At 46.4% G+C, this 24694-nt stretch overlaps 1 protein-coding gene across 6 annotated transcripts in view; it reads left to right on the forward strand.

Annotated features, from left to right (window-relative positions):
* PDE8A (phosphodiesterase 8A) overlaps positions 1-24694 on the forward strand; it is a 2267087-nt gene that overhangs the window by 689720 nt on the left and 1552673 nt on the right. The window lies entirely within an intron of this gene.

The raw sequence follows: 24694 nt of genomic DNA on the forward strand, positions 1-24694 counted from the left end.
ACCAAATAGACATTTCAGTTGAACAGATGAAAAATCTAGCATGCATGTCGATGACACTGTTGGCTTGGTTACAAGTAGAACTTCAACAGGTAGTCCATTCCATCAAGGGTAAAAGTCACCGTACAGTAGTGATGTGGTTCCATGCGTGTGTTGTGCAGAGTCTTTTCAAATCATTCCGCGTGGGCAATTGAACAGATGTTGTAGGTAAGAACAAACGAAACTCAAAACCAGGGGCAACAGCATAGACCGACGTTTGTGTGACCATCCCTCACCTTGTCCCTCCTGTGCCCCCCCCAACCCCATAGTCCCGTCCCGCTGCACCGTCCAGGCCACCCTCCCCACCTACCGGTCGCAGCGATGTCCGTCCTAGGTGTCGGAAGGTATATGTGTGCAAACATGGCCTTACAGATGTCCACTAGCGGGTTGACCGTCACTTACTGGAGGCACTGCTCCCTCATTCTCAGTTTGTCCCACAGGGTCGCCCCCCTCTATTTGCAGTAAGGCCTGGAGTAGACCCTCCCAATGTGTCGCTATAGGTTCTTTCCGTAGCCCCAACGTTTCCTCCCGCCGGATGGTGATTCCCTCTGCCATGGCCCATGCTAGGAGCGAGTATCTCCATGTCCGTATGTGCGGCGGGTTTTGCGCCTTCCACTTCTTAGTTATAAGTCGCTTAGCTACCACCAATCCCAAGTCAAGGAAACGAGATGAAACTTTGGTGGCCGGGGTTCTGCGAAAGTGGTGTAACAGATAAGACAGGGTATGTCGCGGCCTGTACATGTGTGCAGTGACTCGCCCGCCGATAAGTGTGCAGCGTGTGACAGTTCCACAGCATGTGCACCAGTCCCGCCCCGGGTTCGGTGCAACGAGGACACACCGCATCTGTGCGGTGGAAGTATCTATTGATTTTTCACGGGCGTGAGGTATGCTCTGTGGACTTTGAACAGCTGTATTTGTCAGAACCTCATATTTCTGGTTAAGCGTACTGGGCTCTTTATTATCCTTTCCCATTCCCTGTCATCCAGTTGATGCTCCAGATCTGCTTCCCATTTGTGGCGGAGTGGATCGAGATTTTGCGCTGCGTGAGTGCGAAGGGATGCCGCAAACCAGCGAAACAAGCGCCTGCCGCGTCCCATAACGTAAAGGTATTATATGGTGAGGTGCTGACTTGGCTCCACATTCATGTCCCCCCATCTAGAGGTGAGTGTCGTAATAAGTGAGCGGTGTCTCGGGAATTGCCCTGGTAGTAGCCCCACCTCCTTAACTAGGTTTTCAAATGGTATGAGTGTGCCATCGCGATATAGGTCTCCCAGGGTCTGCATGTCGGCTTCGTGCCATTCCGTGAGTTCAAGGGGTGTGAGCACCCCAGGCCCACTAGGGGAACCCTCTAGTGGTATGGCCGGTGCATAGGGCACTGGCGTTCTAGTGAGGTACAGACTGCGACGGTAACACTTGTATGCCACCGCCAGGAGGAGTGGTGTCGGTGTTTGGGCCCTAGTGGCTGGGTGAAAAAGTTTGGTAATATAGGTCAGAGAGAGGGGAGGAAGTGTGGTTGCAGTATCCTCACGGCCTCTGTCTACGAGCCAGCGGGCTATCCACTATAATTGTGCCACCAAATAGTAGTGTTCAAAACAAGGTGCGGCAAGGCCCTCCTGATCAGTAGGCAGGTACAACTTTGCTAGCGCTCTCCTGTGGTGTGCATTTCCCCAGAGGAAGTCCCTAAGCAGCTTAGTAAGTGTGGTAAAGAAGGACGCCAGAACATATAGCGGCAGGTTAGCAAGGTAGTATAGGAGACTGGGAACGATCACCATCTTAGATAGTGCTACCCTGCCAGTGACTGTTAGCGGAAGCGTTTTCCAAAAGTGCACTTGTTACTGGATGGCCATCAGGGCTCGTCTCAAATTACCGTCGAAGAGATCTATCAGCTGATGGTATATCTGTATTCCTAAATATTGGAAGGTGTCAGCTTTCCACTGCAACCTTGTACCATCCAGAATGTAACCCGGGTCTTGGGTTTCTCCTCTGAATGCATAAAGACAGGACTTGTTAGTGTTTACTCCGAGTCCCGAGAGGGAGGCGAAGGCGCCTAATGTGTGTGCCAGCTGAGCTGGTATATTTTCTACATCTCTCCCGAAGACCAAGAGGTCATCCGCATACAGCGATACCTGGTGTGTCGCATCTCCTAGGGGTATTCCATCTCCCAGCGTTGCCCGCAGTGCCGCTGCCAGGGGTTCGATTGCGAGCGCGAACAGAAGGGATGAGAGCGGGCACCCCTGCCTGGTGCCCCTGCGTATCGGTATGGCGTCCGATGTATGGCCCCAGCCGCACCTGGACTGTGGGATTTTTGTATAATAGGTCAACCATCTGGAGAAATCCCAGGCCCAGCTCCTACAGCAGGAGCACTGCCGCTAGGTAGCTCCACTCCAAACAGTCGAAGGCCTTCTCGAGGTCCAACACAAGACATCCCGCCCTGGGCCATTCACGCACACTGTCCGACGCCACCCCAAAAAAACCTCTGCAAATTCAGCGATGTACTGCGCTTGGGCACGAATCCATTTTGGTCACCGTGGACCAATTCGGGGACCACAGGTGCCAACCGCTCCGCCAGTACTTTAGCGAGTATTTTATAGTCCACATTGAGGAGCGCCAGGGGTCTGTATGATCCCAGGCTTTCGGGGTTTCTACTTGGTTTGAGCAGGGACACCAGGTAGGCCTCGCGCATCGACTGAGGCAGTGTGTGCTCTTCTAGGGCTGTGGAGTAAAGGGCGTGCAGATGCTGCACCAGGGGCTCCCGGTAGGCCTTGTAATATTCGGCCAGTAAGCCATCTGGTCCCGGCGTTCTCCCAGACGCCTTGGACCCAATTGCCTCTCCGATTTCCTCCACAGTGAGGGGACCATTAAGGGCCTCCTTGTGTGCTTCTGAGGCTGTGGGCAGCTGGATAGGTTCTAAGAATCTCTCTAAATCGGGGCCGGAGCAGCGCCCCCTGGATTGATACAGCTGTGTATAATGGTCAGACATCACCCTGTGTATCTCACGTTGTGTGTATACCAGGGTCCCCTCCGGTGTGCGTATGGCTCCGAGTGGGGTACGATTACTCTCCTGCTTCAGCAGCCAGGCCAGCAGGCGGCCCTCTCTGTCTGCTCTAGCATATGTTCTAGCCGTGTGGGCCGTATAGTTGTGGCACTGCAGTCGCTCCATGAGTTCCGCATGTTGCGTCCGGAGGCACTCCAACGTGCCTGAATGTCTGCCTCCGCCCTCACCCTCTCGCTCGTATTGGAGTAATTGTGATTCTAGGTGAGTGAGCGATAATGTTAATTGTTTGCGTATGTTCCATGTGGCTCCTAGACAGTGACCCCTGATGGCAATTTTATGAGCATCCCATTCCACCAGCGTGGTACTCGCCGTCCCTTCATTGTGCTCGAAGTACTCTAGAACAGCCGTCTCCAGGGATGAACTGAATTCTGGGTCCTCCAGTGCGGGGGGCTGAAGTCGCCAAGTGGGTCTGGGAGGACGACCCGGTTCCCAATTCAGCTGGAGTCTCAGAAGGTTATGGTCAGAATGTGTCCGCCCGAGGTATTCCGACACCTCAACTAACGGGAGTAGGCACTGGGAGCCCACCCCCCTATCCAGACGTACATGTAAGTCATGTACTGCAGAGTAATAGGAATAGATACGGTCATTAGGGTGTAGAATACGCCACATGTCTAGTAATGCCCAGTGCGAGAGCCAGTCTGTAAGCGCCTGCGCATTTGACGCTGCTGTCGTCTTCCAGAGGGGTGGGAAGGATCTATCTGTGCGTACATCAGCACCAAATTAAAATCGCTGCCTAGTAGCCAACCTAAGGGGACAGCACTGTGGACAACTGTGTCAGGAATTAGGGTTTATCTGTGTTTGGGGCATATATTGAGCCCAGTAATATTTGCTGGCAGTTAAGTGTCCCCTGCACTAAGGTGTATCTGCCCTTGGGGTCTATCGCCGTGTCCACACAAATGCCCGCTCTCACCCAGATTAGTGTGCCCCTCGCGTGCGCCGAGTATACCGTTCCGTACACCTGTTCCCTCCAACGTCTACGCAATCTATCTAGTTCCGGCTGCGTCATGTGTGTTTCCTGCAATAGGGCAATTTCAACTGAGTGTCTCTGGAGGTAGCGTCGCATGGGAGTGTGCATGCCGCGTATGTTCCATGTGATTATGTCAGTACGCGTAATTTCTGATGAGGTTAGTCGACCGGGGCGCCAGGGCCGGGACGTGCCACGGGGCGTGGAAGTGTCTCAGGATACTGCAACAAAAACAGTAGATGAACTAAAAACATCATAATATCTGGGGCGGACATTCCGAATTGTCCATCCAAACCTCTGTAACAACTAAGTATTGCAAACTAGGTCAGTGTGTTGCCTGTTGGGGTGCGCGCACTGATGATGTTGTGCTATGGCCATCCCCCCAATTCTTGTGTGTATGGTGTGCCATCTATGTAAACACCTGCACTGTCTTGTGGGACCAACAGCGCGCAGTTCTGACCGCCTTCTCGGGTGAATGTGTTTCCTCTGGTAGTATGTATAGTGTGACCAGTGGTGGGTACATTGCTACTATATCCTCTCTGGGAAGTGTGTATGGCACTTAACCCAGTAGACCCACCCCTCCACCCTGCAGCGGGCAAGACCATTGACAATAACAAACAATGTTCTACTTGCGTGAGCTGCCTGTATCAGAGTCCATCACGTCGGTGCATTGTCAGATAATGCCATCTGCAGTTTGTGGAGTGATCTCAGGTAGACCAAGATCCTCGGACGTTTCTGTTGACGGGGACGAAGAGCCGCTGGCCACCAACGTATCTCGTGTGTGGAAGTTCGATCGTCCTTTGGGGTGTGGAGATCCGAGGGCCGCAACTGCTTCCTGGACGTCTTGTCTTTTCCTCCTTATTTTCTCCGCGCTCAGGGTTGCAGTTCCTGGTTTTGCATTTCTCCTAGTCACTCACCGTCCTAGTCGTCTGGTTCTTCTGCCCACTGAGTGATCGTCATCTGGGTCCGAGGGCCTCACCCCCGACCACAATCCCGACTCCTCCAGCCAGTTCCATGCCTCCGCGGGAGAGTCAAAGTAGCGGGTACCTTCCTTTGGGATCACTTGCAGCCGCGCCAGGAACAGCAACGAGTATGGTAGTTCTAGAACTCTGAGCTGGCGTTTCACCGCTGCATAGTTACTTCTACGGCGCTGCACCAGAGCGGTGTAGTCTGGAAAGAGCATAACTTGGCTGCCGCACACTTTGAGGCTTTCCATCTTGCGTGTTTCGCGGAGTACCGCATCTCTGTCCCTGTAGTTGAGCATTTTAAAAATGAACGGTCGTGATCTGGCTCCTGATTGGGGTTTCGATGCCGGCACGCGGTGGGCTCTTTCTATTGCAAACTACATTGACAATGTTCGCTGGGGTAGGAGATCGCGCAACCAACGCTCCATGTATTGTTCCGGGCTCCGTCCTTCCTCGCCTTCCGCAAGGCCCACCACGCGAATGTTGTTGCGGCAGGAGCGTTCCTCCGCATCCTCTGCTCTGTCTTCCAGGTCTTCCAGGTCATGAACACGATCTATCAGATCTTGCAGTGCAGCCGTATGGCTTTGTGTGACAGGCTGGAGCTCTTTTAGCGTTAGGCCTTTTGTGGTTACTTTTTCGGCCAATTTACGGTGGTCTGCATGGAGTAATGTGAAGTCTGAGGTGACTTTATCTATCCGGGATTCCAGGGATGTCCTGGTGTGTTCTAGCGCCGTGCCAATTCTTTCCACTGCTGAGAGGACTGAGTCCATTTTGGCCACCAGGGCTGTAGTCGTTGACTCCGTCTCCCCTCCATTATTCATGCCCACGGGGTCCAAGCTGCCCGCACGCAGGGGTCCCTGTTGCATCTTGGCTCGCATCCAGCCCATTAAAAGCTGCTGCGCCGAGGGCATTCGTGGTTGGTTACCAGCGGGTCGATGCTCTGGCAGTGCTCTGGCAGTGCAGTCACTTTTAGAGAGTTCCGCACCTCGGTCGAACAGAAGACGTGACCAGACTGGGCTGTCTGTGGCAGTCTGCGTACAAGGGCGCACTTACTGACCTATGGGGATTGTGTATCACCTCCACCCCGAGAGCTTGTCCAGCAATGGCAGAGCATCTAGTTGCAGCAATGCGCATGTGGCGGAGCGCGGGGTTGTCGGCTCTCGCGAGCACAAGACGATGCAGACAGTACTAATCTCCCCAAAGACGGCCACCTGTGTGAGGCTTGACTCCGGTAGCAGCGCACGCCTGCCCAGTTCGTCTGTCTCGGTCTAATCAGTCCCAGGGCTCTCCCGCTGCTCAACTATCACCGCAGGTCTCACCTCTCACCTCTCAGTCACTTAGGATGGTGGTCGTCCCCAGATGCCTCTGGTCGCTCGTGGCCGCCCTTGAGAGATTTTTGCTTACTACTCCTCTCCCAGCCGCTGATCTGTGTTCCCATTCGGCCTCTCCAGTTGGTGCGCCACCTCGGCAGCCCCCGACATGGGGGGTGTGACCCCGGCAACTGCCTCCTTCACACATTCCTTGCACCAAGTGGCACCAAGTGGCACCCACCACACTGCCTCGCCGGCCACTGCACAATCTTCACTTCGTGTAGGAAGGGCTCCGCGACAGAAGGTGGACTTGGGCAACTGCCTCCTCCGCACGCGTCCTGCATCCACTGCAAAGTCTCGCAGCCCACTACTAAGTCTCCGCTGTTTATAGGAGGGTCTCCGTCACGGGGGGCAAACTCAGACAACTGCCTCATCCACGTATATTATGTGCCCACGCTTCTGCGTCCACTGCCCAGTCTCTCTTTTGTATGGAGGTCACTCCAAGGCCCTGCTCCTACTGTCGGACACTACAGGGCCTCACCAATTACAGATGACAGCCCCCGCAGCGCAAGGACGCCTCCAGTCTGTACCTCACACAGGACACACTCCTCAGAAAATGGCGCAGACTGTAAGATGGCGCCCGTCCGGTCCATCCATCTCTGCCGGGCTCCCGCGTTCTACAGCAATCACCGGGCCCCACTCGCTGCCGCTGGCTCACGCTGCTTTGAGGCCTCTCTGGGCATCGCACCGCTTCAGAGGATCCCCCCTCCGGAGGTCATCGTCGGAAAGCGCTCTCCCAGCGCGCATCAAGCCCACACCACCGAGGGCCACATCCCGCAACGGAGCCTCGGCGGGAATCAACTCTTCCCCTCTGGTAGCAGGTCACTTCGTCAGTTACCGGCAACAGCTCACCAGCCGGTCCCGGGGGTCTCTCTGCCGCCCACAGACTACAGGGGCTTCCGGATCTCATCGGGCACTTTACCAAACGGTTCTCGCCGACTCAGGCATTCACGTCCAGTGGCGATTGCTGTGAACTACGAGCTCAGTCACGGCTCCAGTATCGGCTCAGTATCGGCCCCCTCTGCACAGCCGTTTGCTCTTCCTGGGCCGCACACCGCCCCTGGGCATCGGCTTCGATCTCGCCCAGTGAGTTGGCACTCCACTAGGCTTTTCAGATGCCTGTCTTCAATGGCTCATCGGTCCCGCTTGTTTTGGACACAGATGCCCCAATTTAAGGATCATTTTAGCGGATAATTAGGGATATCGTCTGGAGCTCTAAAGACTCGCGTCCGCCATGATGGCTGGCTAGCCACACCCCCTATCATTCTTTCACTCTCATTCCCATTAAAGTTTGTCCTAAGTGCCCCTTATTGGCTAAACCAATCACTCTATTCCAAATGGATTCAGGTGGTATAAACCTCTCGCCCCTCAACAAAACAAAGTCACCTTGTGTAGATAGCTCATCCTGCAACTGAACAAACGGTCTAAGATCTGCTGACACTGTACTTTCCATTGAAACCCCTTCCCTGACCATTCTCATAACACCAGGTATCATCTTTGCGCATTCCTTCTACCGAATCCTCTCTGGTGATCACCTTGCCCAAATCCTCAGTGACATCGTCAAGGCTAGCTACCACCTCTTCAGTAATCAAGTCGAAACATGCTGCTTTGGTGTCTGGTACCTTAGACGGGCAGTCAGCTACACTGTTACGCTATCCAGGTACGTTTTCCACCTTACACATTAAATCTTGTATCCTAACAGCAAGGCGTGCTAGCCTACCAGAACAGTTTTTTGTGCCATCAGGACCGAAACCTTTGATAAGGGGTTTATGGTCAGTTCGCAAAGAGAAAGCAACACCCAACAAGAACACTCTAAAGTGTTTAGTGGCCCAAGCAGACACCAGTGCTTCACAATCAATAACTGAGTAATTCCTCTCAGTGTCAGTCAACGAACGTGGCGCAAAGGCTACAGTTTTCTCATTCCCAGCATGTTTCTGCGCTAAAACTGCACCAATGCACACAGCACTGGTGTCCACCGTAACCCAGGAGTGAAAGGTGCTAAAATGCAAGCCCTTGCAATGTTCTCTTTTATCAGATAAAAAGCCTTATGTTGCTCTCCACCCCATGTAAATTTCTTGACTTTCCTTAGTAATTCTATTAAAGGTTTCACCTTGTGTGTGAAATCTTGATCAAATGTGGCATAGTATTCAACCATTCCCATGAATTATCTGAATTTGTCCCTGTCATCAGGCACTTTGACATTGACAATGGCACCGACCAGATTGTGCTTGGGTTGAATCCCTTCTTTTGTGATGTGATAACCCAAATAATCAACTTCCTCTACAGCAAAAACGCACATATCCTTTCGCAATATTAAACACGCACCACCCAAGCGAGGTAGTACTTGTTCCAAGATAGAGTTATGATCTTTAACATTTTGCCCATATATCAGGGTGTCATCCTGAAAAAATACCACTCGATCAATACCTTTAAAACTTCAGTTATAATACGTTGAAATGCACTGGCTGCCGAGCATAGATCAAACGGAAGTCTGTTAAATTGGTAAGTGCCTTCAGTTGTAATGTAAGACGTATATTTTCTTGAATCCGGATGAAGTTTAATTTGATGGTACACACTGCCTAAATCCAATTTGGAAAACACTCTACCACCAGCCAACATCAGGATGATCTCATTAATGTTGGGAAGAGGAAAATTGTCCATAATGACACTCTTGTCTAAGCTCCTTAAGTCCACACAAAAACGTAAAGAGCCATCTTGTTTTTGGGTGATAACAACTGGAGCCAACCATTCAGCCGCCTGCACAGTTTCAATGACCTTATCATCCAGCATCTGCCTGATTATATCTTTGACTTGGGCTCTGGCTGCCATCGGAATTCTTCTAGCAATATGTTTGATAGGTACAGAGTCCTTCCTCAGTCTTATTTTATGTAGGAACCCAACGGCTTCCCCCAATACGGTGTCAACTATTTACACATGAAGTTGTAAAATACTTTGTACTCCAGTGTCATCTACACTCATAACCTTTTGCTCTGTTCTTTGGTCCACCCTAATGTTGACATCATACTAGTGAGCCCATCCTAAAAGAGCAGAACCTTCTGGAGCAATGGAAACCTTTCCTTTGGTCTGTCTTTCAGCAAATTTAATTTCTGCTTCCATATACCCCAGAACTCCAATACTTGCTCCCTGATATCCCTTCAGAATCACATCAGAGGGAATTAACTTTGCATTCTTCCACACCGAATCACACAAGGATTTTGGAACAATGGTATATAGCGATCCTGTGTCCGCCATTAAGGATGATATCTCCCCATTAATATTAAAATCAGCTCTGGGGCAATGCCTGTCCCTACAGAAGACAAAGGAACATTCCTCCCCTTTGACCATCAACACCCTGACGTCATTATCCTCCTCCTCCACCACTGCTATCTTTTTTTCAGAAGCCTTGCACATACGAGCATAGTGACTCCTCTTTCCGCATTTATGGCACTCCTTGCCTTGCGCAAAACAATTTTTTGAGCTCGCCAAGTGAAACCTACTACCACACCTATGACAAAAGCGTGTGGGCCCTTTTTGCGAGGGAGACACCGTGCCCTTACTTGTGTTTGGTTTGCCACTGCTAATGCTACCCCTATTGGGCTTGCAGCACACCACATTCACCCCCTCCAATCACTTTGTAAAGTGGCTTCCTCTAACCCTTTTTCTTGTTAAATGGACTTCATTTCCCTCATGCATTTTTTTGCAAATATTATAGCTTCCTTTAAAGTGGGATTACTGGCTGCCCACAACCTCTTGAGCCATCTTGCTGTAGCACTGGACAATTAATTGATCCCTAATCATCTCATCTTGCATTGGACCAAATTGACACTTCATTGACAACTCCCTTAGCCTTGACACAAATTCGTCAATAGATTCATTGACCTTTTGTGGTTGTGTGTATAACAATGTTCTCTTGCTTTGCAAATCTAGTGCATAACCTAATAATGGCATCTTTGTAGACATCATCCACCTCATCCCCCGTAGCTGGAAGATATTTGAAAATATGTTGCCCCTCTTTTCCTAATGCACCTAGCAACAAAGCTTTTTTACGTACTGCTGGAAATCTTGTCCCATCTAACTCCACCAAATAGTTTTCAAAACAATCACACCAATCCCCCCCCCCATTCCATGGATGGTTCTCCATGTGATAGTATTGGCAATATTGATGATGAGCAGACAAGATATACTCCACTATCCTCTCCCGTACCACAGCAGAATAACTCAAATAACAAGGAAGTTGCTAAAATATGCACAGCTTAAAACAAAATCATCACTGTAAAATAAGAGGAAATGCAAGTGAACAAACACCATAGACCCTTTACAATTAAGAAATTGAAGGTGTGCTTGTCACAGTTATTGCACATAGACAAGCTCTTGAAGAGGTGTGCGTGTCACCGCGATTTCAGGATGACAAGTTCTTTGATAACAGCCATGTCACTGTTAATGCACGCAACTAAGCTCTGGTAATATCTGGTGTGTGTGTCACCGCAAATGAATGCAAGTACATACACTGAAGAGGTGTGCGTGTCACCGTAAATTCAGGCTGACCATCTCTACAATAACAGCAGCTGTGTGTGTCACTGCAAAACGAAATACCTGCACACACCTTGAAGGGATGATTGGACTGACGTTGCCACAGTTTAAACTTAATGCGAGCAAGTATTAGTGACACGCCATTCCCCTTTTAAGGAAGACTAGGAGGGGTGGAGGCTCGGTGTGCTCGTCACCACTGAAGTAAGCCGGGGTTAGACCGTCCCTTTAAGAACTTTCAAATGGGTGTGTGCGTCACGTTGCCTTAATGACGATCACCCTTCCACTCTCCTCTCCGGACAGTTAGATCAGGGCGAAAAAAGCGTGCAGACAGGCAGCAGGTCACAGTGAGCTGGGTACTTTTATGTGTGTGCTGAATGGACGCGTGCCAATAACATGGCCTGCTAAAAACATAGTATAGCCCACAAAGAGTATTGATGTCAACGTACTTCAGCTAGCAGGATATCTTACGTGGTATTATGCTCAAGCCAAAAGAACACTTCCCAAGTGTTTGCAATGTGGTGCAGCCCCAGGGAAAAGTCATGATACGTATCGTAGTGCGGCGTAGGTTTGCCAGGGTGGTCTACTTCGCTGCCTTCTGTCAATGCCTGGCTCATTTGCCTCCCATCAATGCCAAAATATTGTAAAGAAAATGAAGACAGCTCTTCAACTTCAAATGGAAGTTTTATTCTCAGGAGGCAGCGCAAACACCCAACCAGCACGGCCAGGCAAGGAAACAACCGCCAACTGCCACTTGAATATTGAGCACGGGAGCGTGGATTACAAGACATGTCATGACAACACGAGCCTGGCAGCACGAGGCAAGCTGCCAAGGAGTTACATAAATAATAACAGTGTGTCACCTGGATCACTGCCTATTTTCCCAGGAAGTCTATCCCCAATTAACGCAGGGGAAGAGAAGAAGCAGCAGGTGGTGCCAGTGAGACCAGGTCCCCAAGAAGGGCTCAGTGGGGAAGACCCCGCATCTATGGATTGCATCGGCTGCGGACAAACCTTTAGATGCTAGAAGGGATATGAGAGTAGAATGCCCAAGAGCTTGTGCATCCGGGTAGCAATTGGAATTCGGAAGCGCAGAATCATCAGGCCATTTACCAAGGTGATGAGAAGCAAAGGGGGGGGTGGCATGGTGTGCTCTCCTTGGCAAGTCAAGCGTGGCGAGAAGGATGTCAAACCCTCTGTCTAAAGAAGAGATTGAGAAGCGGACTTGAGAGGACATTGAGGGGGAATCCGCAGCCCTTATGGTGTTGGGCACAGACGATTGAAAGAACAGACTGTGGCTTAGGGTATAGTACATGCATGGGCCGGCAGTGGGTCTTGGGGCAGGGGCTTAGGGTCCGAAGGAGACACTTGTACCCGAGAACAGCTGAAGGGCTGCATGCTGAAAGATAAATAATTTGTGGAGTTGCTCAAGGGAGACTCATTGGAGGGGTAAATGCAGAGGATGAAGAAAGAATGAAGCCGGCCAAAGGTGGCAGGCAAGAGTGGCAGACAAGGGTCAAAGACTGGAATGGCATTGGTGGTGGTGATCCAGAAAGAGCAGGGGGGAATCTATAGGAGCATCCTGGAGTAACTAGGGAGAAAGAGCATGTAGAAGCACTGTAAGCTACAACCTGCATATGACAGACAACAGGCATGGAGGATACGAGAGAATGCTGTCATGGGGTGATGACCTGAGAGGCAGGACACAACTGACAAAAGGCTGAGCTGAATGTGGTCCCTGTATACCTAGGTCATGGGCACAGACTCCAAATCATACATGGGAATGGTGGGATATGTTAGGGAATGAAGGTATGGATGGGAGTGTAGTGAAGGAAATGGTCAAGATGGGGTGGGGTGGGGGTCTCGGAGTTGGGTGAATAAGAAGAGTGCCAGAGGTTCCAAAGGAAATGGTGAGACTCATGGACCAAAGTTTTGGAAAAGACGGACATTGACATTACAGGACGGGGGACAGTAGGTACAAACACCGCACAGGGTGACATGATACAGGCAAGGGATGACAGGGTTCTAGGTGGTAGTGAGGGAAGAGTTGATAGGGAAAGCTATGAAGAAAACCTCTGAGAAGGTGAAACAGGACAAGGCTATATATGAGCGTAGGTCCATTTGCTGGCAATCATAAAAGAAAGAATTTGGGCCAGCAAATCCATCACCATCTTAAAACTGCTGCACAGGGAGTTGGGTAGGTAAAGTAGTTGTGAAAGCAGAGGAAAGAGAATTGGCTAAGAGGCTTAGAGTTCCATCTGAAATTGACACATGGACTGCAGCGCCTACATCTTACTTAGGATAACACATAAATTCCGGTGGGGTAGTATGGATGAGATACGATTAGGAGTTTAGGGTGAGGAAAGAAATAGCCCCACAAAGTCAGGGGGAGAGTTTGACCAGGAATGTTGGCTACAATATGAGACCAGCCTGGCCAGTACCAGCTATTTACATGACACATGGTCTACTGTTATCCATGCTTGATCTTTCAGGACTTCCCGCACTAAAGCGTGTGCCAAGTGCGGCCAGGAGGACCTGGCCGTTTGGCCTGAACTGTTCCCATAGTATGGCATTGTTCTGCATTCTGTCCATCAATTGTTCTTTTTGCATTTATCACGGTTATCCCCAGACATAGGTCCTGTGCTCTCCATGCCACTGGAGTCAAGCTAGCCTGGCTGATGAGGGGTGACACCCCGAAACCGGTCCTAGGATGCTTGTGTCCAGTCCAGGGAGGACCTGGCCTGGCAGTTCGGGCTGGACTGTTTCCATAGGGAGCAGGGTCAAGGCTGATTTGCATATGGCTTGGTGCAACCTGGAATAGCATGGGGAGCAAAAAAACGATGGATTTAGGCCCAGATCTCTGTACTGGGGTGAATGTATAACATTGTTCTGCAATCTGACCATCAATTGTTCTTTTACAAGTGCGGCCATAAGCATGCATTGTTGCAGTGCATTGGAGGGCAGTGAGATAATCACGTTGGCATGGGTAGGAGAGGAACAAAGGAAAACATAAATAGCTTATACACCAGTTAGATTAGAGGCATTGGAATTGTCTGCCCTGGTAGCCAGATAGGGTAGCTGCATAGAAATTGAGGGTAGATTTCGAAGATGGTTTTTAAACCATACGATGGACTGTATCTAAGACACTTGAAATCGAAATGAAAAGGACTGAATCAAGTGGTGCAAATTAAGTTTGAAAAGGAAGTGCATGCAGGCAGGATGGCAGGCCCTTTCCAGTAGATTACCATTCGAAACCTAATGATATCCCCTCTAGGAGTGGTGCCCAAGAAGGCAGCAGGTGTTTATGGTTAATACTCTACCCATCTTGGCTGGATGGGAGTTTGGTTAGTGGCCACATAGCAGAAAATGAATGTACCATATGTTACATGTTCATCAACGACGCTTCAGCATTATTGAGGAGTTGTGCAATGGTGTTAGAGATGGGTAAAAACCATCTTGCTTTTGCTGCTGCTCCCTTTAGATTTTCCTATGTTGTGTGTTCAGTTTGAGGAGAGTTACTTTGCAGTTAAGAAAATGCCCAAGGGTTGCTTTGTGACATGAGTGGTCTACAATATCTTTACCTATGTACTTATGAGAGGGTCAAGGTCCAGAGCAAGTGCTGCATTACTTAGATGATATCCTATTTGTAGGTAGGCCAGGGCGGGAGCGGGCATGTCCCTGATTGATGAGGATAATGGTGACTGGGAAGTAGGAGATAGTACTACTAGCCATGGGAAAGTCTTAGGAGCTGACACCACCGATTTTCTTGGTTATCAAGCTATGTACCCTTGGTATCCTGACTGCTGGCAGACACATTGACAATGCTGAGAATGCTGCTGTGGGAGTCAGCATGTGAATTACTAAAGTTGCAACAAACATTGGGATTCTTGAACTTTGCTGCAAACTACTGGCACCAGACAAACCTTTTGTAGACTCATGGCTCTGACTGTGAAGGGGCAACGAGCCCCCACCACAGGATGAGGATTAATGAGAACACCAGGCAGGACATGTTGACCTGGCTGGACTTTCTTAAAACAGAGTTTTTTTGGGGGGCGATATTTATTAGATTTTTTTTTAAGATACAATAGGTATGATGTACGTAGCAATAATATGGAATAGTATAACACATAAGCACAACGTACTGTTCCAAGTTTCATCAGTACTGGTACAGTACAGGTACAGTGATAAAAAAAAGTATACAGTATCTCATCACTCATTTGTTGGTGCTTGCGGACTGGAGTAGGAGTTGCATCCACTGTCATTGACTGTCCTATTCACCATGAAATACCCATTTAATAACAAAAACAGTATAAATGAAGAAAAATGAATTGAAAGCGGGGTGGAGAATCTCTACCTTCAACATAATATGCAGTATATGTCAGAATCGACACTGGAGCGAAGTCAAACCATGGGTTATTTATTGAGCCTTCATGAATGGGTCTCCATCCGACAAATACCATCAAGATGCCCAAGAAGAGAACACACTGAACGATGGTTACATGGGTTTTTATAGTAAAAATCATAGACTAGGAACGCCCAGAGGTAAATAGAGCTCTGGGGAAAAACACACAAATGAGACAATCGGTAAGAATCAACAACCTTGGTGCCTTGTGTAACTGTCGCGTCCTGAAGCTGCACAACAAGATAGGCTATCTGAGCAAACTTAATCTAAGGCTTTAACATTGTTTAACAGACACACAAAACCCAGTGCAGACATCAGCTGTTCTTTTGTTCTGACTTTGCATGTTTACGAAGCCTACAATGTCTCAATCTAGATTCTTCACCAATGTAGATGCAGTGTCAAGGACAGAGCCAACCCGAAAACAGGACAGGGGTGAAAATGGCTGAAGCACAGCTTAATCAGAAAACTAGAGAATTCAGATTTTACATTTTAACAGTCCTCCCTTGTCAGCTGTGCTGAATCTATTCTAAGGGGTATATGTATTAATCGTGTACATTAATATTCAATTCATGAATTTCGGTACGCATAATCATTTCTCTATTTAATTCATGAACATTGATTGGGTTAATACTACTGCAGACATTTATACAATTGGTGCATATCATAGGGGCACATTGAATGCAGCAGCAACAGGAGAGAAAGATGGCTCCTATGATTACTATTCCCATTAACAATTTCCAACCCCAGGTGGAGATAAGTCCTTGTAACCAGTCAGACCAGGACCATGTTCATTGGTCTTGATGTATTTCTGCAGCTATTTTGTGAAATTTAGAAATGGCGTCATAGACAGAAGGGGCGTGGTCAGAAATGAACACGCAACAGCTATTCCCTATGATGCAGTATGCTCCACCACGATCAGCGAGCACTACATTGAGCACCATTCTATTTTGAAGAGTTACAATTCTTGTAATCTGGAGTTTTTCAGTAATGTTTCCTAGAGCCATTGCTGTCTGATTAGTTACTGCTTCTACTACTCGGGTCAGGCGTCTAATCTTTCTACTGTTTAGGGCTGCACTAACGAAGAAAAAGAGTCCCAAACTGAAATCCACATATTGCTGCAAGGCTTTATCGGTCTGACCTACTTCATCATTTATGGTCCGCTTGAATCTATTTAAAGAGATATCATTAGTTTCTGGTCTTTGTGATAGGAGGCAGGTTCTAAGAACACAGGGGGAAGGAGAAAAGACACCTAGCAAACCCCAGACCAACCAATAGCCAAATGATAGTAACCTTTGCTTCCAAAGATAAAAAAGGTATTGTGTGAGGACAGGAAGCTATTATTGTTTGTTCCAGTAATGTTCTGTACTGTTGTACAGTCACTTTTTCCCACTGGGATACGGCCAATACTGCTCACACAAAGGTCCACTTGAGCTCTAGTCACAGCAATAACAGATGGCCTATTACCCTTGGTCGTTCGAGTGCTGGGGAAAACACGCGTGGAGGCATTTCCTCTGCAATATTCCTCCATATCCCATGCAATTCCCTTGGTTTGTGGGTCCCCTTCCTCATTGGCGTTCCTTCCTTTTTCTGGTGAGCTGACATCATTCCGCACACCCAACAGTTGGTGGTGTTCGTAGCGTTGTAAGTATGATGCAACATCTGTATGAAAGTGTTGTTGAGGTAGGACATGCGGTGCTTTTGTTCGTGATAGGGAAGGGTTTAGTACACATGTTCTGAGGGGAGAGGAGTAGTAGCGGGCAATAGGGTTCGAGCCGGAATCACTTTCTCTATTCTCCAAAAAAATGCTGCCACAATTATCAAGAGTATGATCAGAGTCATCATACATCGAGGCTTGTCTTTGTTTTGCAACTGCAACTTGGATCCTAATTTCTGCATTTTTCCTTCTTGGTATCGATACAACCACAGGTCGGAGAGAGATCCAGGCACCACTGAACACGTATAACAATCCCCTTTGAACCTAGTTCAGCCGATTCTGTGATCCCACCGTGTCACAGCCAAACCGTTCCACTAATTGGAATCGGCCCTCCGTTCTCTCTATCTGCTCCTTCCCTTCCTTGGTCGTAAATCGTACCTTGATGCCGATGGCACTGTTTGATCTGGGAACAGGGTGTCTTCGGTCAGAGGGGCAACACTTTTCTGAGTCTGCAAAATGTCTTTCAGATCATTTCTGCCTTCTGGCTGGAGAACAGTTGCTGCAATTTGTTTGCAGTGGGATCCATGTATCCAGTGACGTCTGTTGGTGACACGGACAGTAGTTTAGGTTGCCAACAACACCTGTTTGACGTTTTTTCCAACGAGGTTCCAGATTCTTAGAACGCTGGAAATTTGGGAGGATTACAAACTCTCCAGGTTGGCGACCATGGGCCGGACCCTCTGATTTGTCTGGAATAGCTTCACGCACCGGCTGATGAATCAGAAACAGTTTTTCAGTCAGGTTTCTAAGATAATCACTCAAAACAGGGTTCTGTATTTCTTTAATCATCTTTGATCTTGGGGGTTCCCATACATTCATAGGCCTACCAAAGACGATCTCATAGGAAGAAAGTCCAATCTTACTGTGTGGGATGGAACAAACAGATAACATGGCCAATGGTAATGCATCTGGCCAACTAAGGCTTGTTGTTGCTTGAATCTTCGCTATTTTAAGGTTTAGCGTGGCATTATACCTTTCTACCAAACCCGCTGCCTGGGGATAATTAGCAGCATGAAACTTCTGTTTTACCCCCAAACCCTTCATCAGGTATTAGATTATCTGGCCAGTGAAGTGGGGGGCATTATCGCTCCATAAAACTCTACCCAAAACAGGGGAAGAATTCATATAACAGAATTTTAGCTGTTGTCAAGGCTGTGTTATCTTTAGTGGGATAGGCTTCTACCCACTTACTAAAGGAACAAACCACAACTAGTACGTATTTTAAATTGTTACAGCGCTCCAATTGGCTGTAGTCCATTTGAAGTGCTTCAAAAGGAACCTGAGGTGGAGAAAATCCACCAGTAGGGGTTGATACTCCCTTCCCAGGATTGTGCTGTAAGCAGATCATACAATTTTTAACCACATGCTCAGCCGTTTTCCAAATGAGGTCCATGAGCCATAGTCACAAAAGGCAATACATAGGCATAGGGCAATTTCCATTTTAACATGTCTTTTGACCTCTAACATCCCTCATCATTTAATTCTCCTTCCTTTTGCCATTCTTCCCTTTCCTGTTCAGTGGCTGACTGCTGTATTTCCTTGACCTCTGTTTACATATTTTCCCATCTTTCAGCTTGGGATCGTAACACATACATTCTACTTGCGAGTGCACTTGCGGTCTCTCGTGCAACTTTGTCAACAAAAGCATTTCCTTGTCCCACCTTGTCTGTAACCTTCTTGTGGGCACTACATTTGATAATGGCTACACTCTTTGGCAATGTCAAAGCAGTAAGAAGACTATTTACCAATTCACCATGTTGTATTTTGGAGCCATGGGAGGTTAGGAATCCCTGTTCCTTCCAAAGCTTGCCAAAATTCTATCCCACACCAAATGCATACTGACTATCTGTGTAAATATTCACTCTTAATCCTTCACTAAGTTTGCAAGCCCTCAAAAGCGCAATGAGTTCAGCTGCTTGGGCAGATTTTTGTGAGATACGGGCTGTTTCTACCACAGTCTGCAATGTGGTTATGGCATAGGATGCAGAGGTGGTGCCATCAGGTAGTCTTAAACAAGAGCCGTCCACCCATAGTTCTCCCTCAGAGTCTAACAAAGGTGTGTCCTTTAGATCTATTCTTCCCTCAGTCTGTTCTTCTGTTAAGAAAATGCAATTGTGCAAATCATGCGCTTGTTCAGCTGGCAAAGGTAGCAATGTAGCTGGATTCAATGTTAAACATCTCTTGAGTGTGATGTGAGGTCCCAAAAGAGTAAGTTCGTAGCCTGTGAGTCTAGCGCTCGTCAAATGCTGTGTCTTAGTCTGATTCAGGAGTGCATCTACGGAATGTGGTACCATAACCATAAGCTTGTTGCTCAACACTATCCCCTCAGATTGGCGTTTGGAAATCCCTGTGGCGGCAACCGCTCCGAGATAACCTGGGAGTGCTGTGGCTACTGGGTCTAATAAATAAGCACATGGGCGATGCTTATTACCATATGGTTGTGTCAAAACTGACAATGCACATCCTTCTCTCTCGTGTACATATAGTATGAAAGGCCTTGTATAGTCTGGAGTGCCTAACACTGGAGCAGAACAAAGGGATGCACTGAGCTGTTGATATGCTTCCTGACATTCAGATGTCCATGGTGAGGAGAGGGAGTGTCTTTAGTAACAAGGGACAAAAGAGGTTTAATAATTAGTGAGAAGTTGGGGATCCACTGTCTACAGTAGGAAGTGATACCAATAAGTGCCCTGACTTATTTTTGGGTACTTGGAATATGAATTTTTCGGATAGTTTGAATCCTGTCTATAGTCAGAGTGCGGCCTCCCTTACACAAGAGGTGACCTAAATAAGTGACCTCAGACTGACAGTATTGTAGCTTATTCTTAGAGACCTTATGTCCCTTAACAGCAAGATGATGCAAAAGAGAAAGAGTGGCTTCTTTACAATGCTCAACTGTCTGCGGCTAGCAGAAAATCATCAACATATTGCACAAGTGTAACTCCTGGTGGCAAAAGTAGTTCATCCAAGTGTAGTTTAAGTGCCTGACATAAATGCTAGTGCTTTCTGTATACCCTTGTGGATCTCTACAAAATTTAAATGAGCGGCCCCGTAATGAGAATCCAAAAAGATATAGGCTCTCTTCATGTATAGGAATAGAGAAAAAGGCATTTTTGAGGTCCATAACAGAGAATACAGTAGCTGAAGGTGAGATTAATTTCAACAAAGTCATAATATCAGAGATGACAGGATATTGAGGAATCACAATTTTGTTGACTTCTCTTAAGTCAATCACAAATCGATAAATCTTGTCCCCTGTTCCATCACCCCGTTTTAGACTCCTGTACGTATCATGTCATCAATGATAGATATCAGTGCATCCTCACCTTCTTTTGATATTTTATATTGCGGGACCCTTATTAAGGAAGCATTTTCCCAAACCTGTTTAGCCCTAACACATGAAGGGACAGAATCAAGGTCCGAACATAAAGAAAAACTGTGTTGTTTAGGCAATGTCTTTTTCCCAAAAATGACATGTACTCCAGATGGGGAACAATGTATAGTAACATGGAAGTATTTCAAAAGATCAAGTCCCATCAGATTATCTGGAGCATGTGGGGGAAGCAAAAAGGGGGCTGTAGTGGTGAAATTCTCAAACTGCAAGGGTAGTTTTTGGGACACCAGGCTAGGAGTTGGTGTTCCATCAAATCCTGTCGATGTAATTACTTGATACTTTAAACTAGAGCGCTATGTTCTAGATAGGATGTGCACTACCTTGTGTACTCAATTATGAGTATATGAGTATATGAGCAATTCGTTAACGTTTAAATGTGATTTTTATCACTTGTGGAAAATATAAACATGCTATAAGACATAAAACATGAGTATCACATGAAAAGTATCCAGACAGTAATTCAATAAATCAAAATGATATTCTTCTTCCTGATGTGTTCTTCTTTATTGGACACATATCAATGAGAGTCAAATCCAAAATGTAAGTTCAACAATCCATTTAGTATGTCAAAAAAGATGCTTTGATCAATCCCAATGCATTTCGGGTGCTATCGTCCCCCTTCTTCAGGGGATATCTACAAACAAAATTAAATTAAAGGAGAATTTCATCACTTTTGTAAGATACAAGTTCAATGGAGTGATTTCAATGTTAACGGAGAAGAAAGAATTTAAGAATTCAAGAAAAGAGTGGTACTCAGCCAACCCGGAGGATTAAGGTGAAGCTGTGCGTGTTTGTTAAAAGCTGATGGTAGACCAGGCTGGTTAATTATGGAAAGGGAAAGTCAAGAGACCGAGCTGCCCCATAACACTAAGGTAACGTCTATCCAAGTGCACAAAAGGTTTAAGAAAATTCAACACCGAACTATAGCTACCTCTAAGTAGACGATCTACGAGCTGGTGTTCTAGCTCAAACCTGTTGGTTGACTAGGTAGCTTGCAAGCTAAAAATCAAAAGCCGGAATCAGCATAAATTGTTCATAATAACGTGAGTCTCACTGTTGTGTGCTATTTACAACTCCAAATGAAAGCAAAAGCTCACCGCTACTTCATGTCCGTGTGAGAAGTTACTCACACTACACCAAAAGACCCGTGTCTTTATCAGCCTCGTATCAGGCTTAAATGCCGTGTGTGTCGATCTCCGTAAAAAACTGCAGCTTGCTCACTGTGAAATATACATAAGTGCGAATATGATGGACATGACTGACACGTAATTGAGCCGTAAGACTTTTTATTCAAACACCCAAGCAATACTTACTCTAAGCGTATCAAGAATCACCGCTTGTGTCCAAGCTTCCTATGTGAAACCCTGTGAGTTATCGCGGTTAAAGAATGCTTGAACACGATTGACGTCAGTGTTCGTGCAACTGAGGGCGGACACCGAATGTATACCTAGTTATGTGTCGGCCATATTGGAACGGGGTTAAAAATGGAGTTAAAATATGCTGACATGAGTGCTCACGAGGAGAATAAGAACCCGACCACCAGTGTTTGAAAAATTTACAATGTTGGCCTCAAAATATGTAACGTCATTCTGTGCTCATAAAACATGGAAATACTCAAAGAGTAAATACAATGTATTCCTTAAAGCTTGAACATTATAGGAAAACTGAATGTAATCATCACATGACAAGAAGTGCTAAACAATGCATCACAATTTACAAAAAATGGGCTCGAATGTCTTTGTTATTATATCTTGCTGTAACCAAGTCACGTGTCCGGTGAATTCACATACGTGAAAATTGAGAAAACACGATTAGCATGAACTGAAAGAAGTGCGATTGTGACAAATTGCACCAAACATTAGCTATAATAACATTGCTTGCTACTTAATGCATGTAATTAAATTGATGTATCCTCGTATATTATTGTTCCGTATCATACATAATACAAATAACTGACTCAAACAATATCACATACTTTTGCTGCCGGTTACATCACAGTTTGCTAAATATGAGCACAAATCTCTTTGTTATTGTATACGGATGAAACAGATTCATATATCTTATAGATTTGCATACATCAGAATAAAAAAGCTGTGAATGACATGACCAAAAACAAGTCCATGGATGACTGGTTACTCACAACATTGATTATGATGACTTCGCTTGTGACTATGTGACTCTTCATATGTATGAGTTTTACGAACTGTACAAAGAACGAGTGATTAACATGAAACAAATTTAATAACAAGTTATCCCCTGTGTCTGTTGTTGTAACAATACCTATATTGTACTCGCTGCACAAGGTTCAAGGAAATAAACGATGAATGTTTTCGAAATGTCCATTGTCTTTTAACCCCATGTGTGGCATAAAATAAACATTATCGACTAGACCCTTTGCTTTGTGTGTTCCTGTGTTGAGGTGGGAGAGTGTGTGATGACATTTTGTCATAGACCGTGCTAAGGGGCTGAGGGGAGCTCACAAGATTAGTTATCCTGCCAGGATAAAGCTGAATCTACTAGTCTCTGACATGAAACCTCTATAGAAAACATGATAGTTCCATATGGTCATTCAATCCCTTCGGATTCATGGTATCCAAGTACCTGATCCAAAACGTCTCTCTCTGTATAATGTATTTGGCCATGTCCCTATCCTTTAGATCTTGGATTACTTCTATAATACAGAATCTTAGTTGTGCTATGGTGTGATGTGCTTCCACCCAGTGACATGCCAGGGGAGAGCTAAGATTTTGAGTGCGGATTCTACTTTTGTGTTCTGTAATACGAATACGTAGAGATCTATCGGTCTTGCCAACGTAATACAGGCCACATGGGCATCTGATCATGTAAATAACATTTTGAGTATTGCAATTGGCTGAAAAATTGAGTTTAATCAATCTCCCTGACCATGGGTGTGCTATGTGTGTACTCAAAATCACATTGTTACAGTGTGAACAATTGTAACATCTCATCATGCCTTTATGTGGTTGTATGCCTTGTGTGTCCTGTATTTTAAGTAATTCTTTAAGGTTGCGTGATCGTTTGTACGCAAAAATTGGGCGTTCCTTAAAAAGATCGCCAAAGTCTGGTTCTGTCTGCAATAAATCCCATCTGTTCTGGATGATTTTCTTGATAGCAGGTGAGAGGGTTGAGAAAGTGGAGACGAATACTTCTTTGTTCTTAGATGTTTTGGTTCTCTTCTCTAAAAGTACCGGTCTAGGAAACCCCTTTTGTCTGGACACTGCTTCTTCCACTATTTGTTGTGGGTACCCTCGTGCCAGAAAATCTTTTTTGGTGTCATTAAGAGTTTCTGACAATTGAGTTGGATCTGAGGTGATGCGTTTAATTCTCATGAATTGAGACAATGGTAAATGTCTTTTCAGAGATTCTGGATGAAAACTAGTGTACAATAATGTATTATTGCGGTCTGTAGATTTCTTAAAGACCTTGGTGGTGATGGTGGATTCCTTTAGTTCAATGTTTACATCTAGGTACGATATAGATTGACTATCTAAAGTGTATGTGAATTGAATCCTGGGATTGAATTCATTAAGTTCACTGAGCTTCCTCACTAGATCTTGTTTGTGTCTGTGCCACATGATGAAGATGTCATCAATATACCGGCGGTATATGATGAGGTGATCTGTCCATGATGGATCATTCAGTATGTTCCCCCTGTTCAAACTTCATCATGAAAATATTTGCGTAGCTAGGAGCCCCCGCAAAACCCATCGATGTACCATTGGTTTGAAGAAAATATCTTTCTTTCCACCTGAAATAGCTGTAAAAGAGACTATACTGCAATAATTCAAGTAGAAAAACTTTATTTGTGGGAATGTTCTCCTGTTGTAGAAATGCCCACTCTATAGCCTCAATGCCCTCAGAGTGGGGTATAGAGGTGTAGAGGGACACTACATCAACTGTGCTTAACCAGATTGATTCTCCAGTAAGAAATGTTAGCTCATTCAATAACTTTAGAAAATGAGTCGTGTCCTGAACATAAGTGGTTTCTGATTGCACGAAAGGTTGTAGAAATGTATCCAAATAATGACCCAATGGTTCGTAAATGGAATTACAGCCTGACACTATGGGACGAAAAGGGGGATCACGCAAGTTCTTGTGAATTTTTGGTAGCATGTATACAACAGGTCTGCGTGGAAATTTAGTGTACAAAAATTCAAAGGTTTTGGAATTGATCCATCCCATGTCTTTGGCGTGTGTCAGTATGTGTATTAAAGTTGTTTGAAACTCTGAAGTGGGATCCTGACCA

This window comes from Triturus cristatus, chromosome 3_1, assembly GCF_964204655.1.
Source record: "Triturus cristatus chromosome 3_1, aTriCri1.1, whole genome shotgun sequence".
Lineage (NCBI taxonomy): Eukaryota > Metazoa > Chordata > Amphibia > Caudata > Salamandridae > Triturus > Triturus cristatus.